The sequence below is a fragment of the Callorhinus ursinus genome, unplaced genomic scaffold, assembly GCF_003265705.2.
Source record: "Callorhinus ursinus isolate GAN/ISIS: 27379988/994484 unplaced genomic scaffold, GSC_fseal_2.0 scaffold34, whole genome shotgun sequence".
Taxonomy (NCBI): domain Eukaryota; kingdom Metazoa; phylum Chordata; class Mammalia; order Carnivora; family Otariidae; genus Callorhinus; species Callorhinus ursinus.
Genome location: NW_027397096.1, coordinates 4,704,062 through 4,706,475, shown reverse-complemented (window position 1 = coordinate 4,706,475; position 2,414 = coordinate 4,704,062).

Genomic DNA, 2,414 nt, shown 5'->3' with positions numbered 1-2,414 from the left:
GCCCCGAGACTGGCGCGGCACCGCCCCCGCCAGTCGGCTGTTCGTCGAGCGCCCTCTGCCGGCCGCACGCGGGGCTGGGGTCTGTTTATAAGGAAACTGCCGGCGAGACCGCTGGGTGCCCCTGGCCTGACCCGACCCCACCCAGATGAAAAAGAAGGCTGTCCCACTAACAGACTTCTCTACCTTAAACACCCACTCTTCCTTCTGGCTGTTGCTACCTCGGGTATAAGCCCTGAAGGCAGGCTCTCCCCCATGTTTCTGAATATGGATCGCTGCTAAAACATTAGGGGTGTTCAAGATTGGTGAAAAGGCTTGCTGGAGGACTTCCCCTAAACCACTCGTGTTGATGACAGGAATTGTATTTGTAAGGGAATCTGCGTCTTGAGTCATTTCATCAAATTACAGTCCCATAACACCTGTCAAAAGAATAAATATGACAGTAATAGGCATGCTTCCTTTCAGACCCATCTATAATTATAATTGAGGAAAAGAATACAGAATTTAAACTCAGAGCTACTGCCAGTATCATTCTTTGAAAATAAAATAATGCTGTTTTATTAAATAGGCTCTCCCCGCTTTCTAATGTTTAAAGCTAAAGTGCTTCTCTGAATTGATTTAAATACAAGTTTTATATCCTGAAAGAAATAAAGATGTGTCTTTATCTTAAGACAAACCCCCTGTTCAATGATGCTGCTGATCTTCTCTCAGCTGTCTGAAAGAGAGTTGGGTTGTTAGTGGATAATATTGCTTCTGTTCAAGTCTCACTTCTCTAGGGCTTTTTAAACCCATTTGTAATGAAAAGGCTGATTTCCTTACACAGACTGACTCCATGTGTAGCTGATTTAACAGAACAACTTTTTTTTCTTGCTTTTCCCTTTTCTTTTTCTTTCTTCTTCTTCTTTGAAAGGAAAATATTGCTCCCTGGTAGCACCTGAGAATCTATTTTTCTTCTTTTAGACTAAGAGAAGCAGGGGATATTTCTTAACAGAAGTAGGGTTTTTTGTTTTGTTTTTATAGTTTAGGCTTTTCTCTCGTGTTTTTTGCTAACCCCCTTTAGAGTTTTTTCTCTCTTGTTTTTTTTTTTTTTCTCTTCACCTAACATACGAATCATGTGGGCGTTCCTCCCCTGAAATATTCTGATAATTGCCTCAACCCTTCCATTTATTTTCAGTATGTAGACTTGGACCAAATATATCTGAAAGATATGATTGTACCCTCATAAATCAGCCCTCTTAGTTACACACACAGAGTCAAGGGCACATCATTAGTGAAGATCCAATCAATAAATCATTAAGCTTTTAAATTCCTTATTAGGAGCAATCTGCAGTATCACCATCCATTGCTGTTTTCAGCCTTGGGATCACTTGATATTTTGAAGAAATTTCACAGTCCCTTCTTTGGCCCCATCTCCCTTTTGTTCCTAGATCGCTGTGTTCCTGCATCAGAAACATTGTTCTAATACCTAGATCTCATAAAATATTTAAGACGCAAGCTGTTCACTCTACCTCAGAAAGACACCACCTTCAGAATTACTTGTGCCTCTTCTGTCTTTATAAACACACATGATTTTACGGTTCACAAAAATTCCTCATAAGCATCCAAACAACAAGAAAAAAATAATCCAAAGTTGAATAGGCTTGGACAAAAATTTCCAATTTTTGTCTAAGTCATAATGGAAAACCTAGTTTTTCAAAAATAATTGGATTATAATACCTTGAACTTGACAGCAACCTTAGATTCTTGACAGCTTCTGTAGTAAAACTAAAGCATTCTTACCAGGCCAAACTCACTAAAATGACACCGGACCCCCTAATCTAATGAAAATCCAGCCATTCTTACTATGTCATTTTCCTTTACATTGAAATTTTAGCAGATGAACACCCTCATGTCAGACAGTGCAGGATATCTTACAGATAAATGGACTTGAAAGACTTACGTGAGAAATTTGTCATCCAAGAGCTGGCTGGACAGGGGACATTTTCTCACAGGGGAGTTTATCGACTTTCCCAAGAAATACATCGCCACATTCTCTTGATTTCTGACATTATGTCATTTAACCTGACAACTGCTGGTGTATAACCAGTATTTGTAGGAAAAGATACAAGTCACGATGCTTCTTCCAGTTTAAACCTGTTTTTAGATTTCAAAGAGAAATGATACATTTGCATCCTCTGGTTAAATCAGGTTATTGTCTCAAATGTTGACCATGTAAGTAATTCAAATTAATTCATCACTGTACAATAGATTTAATAAGCATAATAAACACTGAAGAAAACACTTAGGATCCTCGGTCTTCCCTTGCTCTCACTCCCATTATCTCAGATTTCCCTGTGAACAGAATGAGTGGTACCGTGTTGTTCCCTTCTACTGAAAATATGCAAAGTTGTTATTTACCAGGTTGCAATTTGCATGTC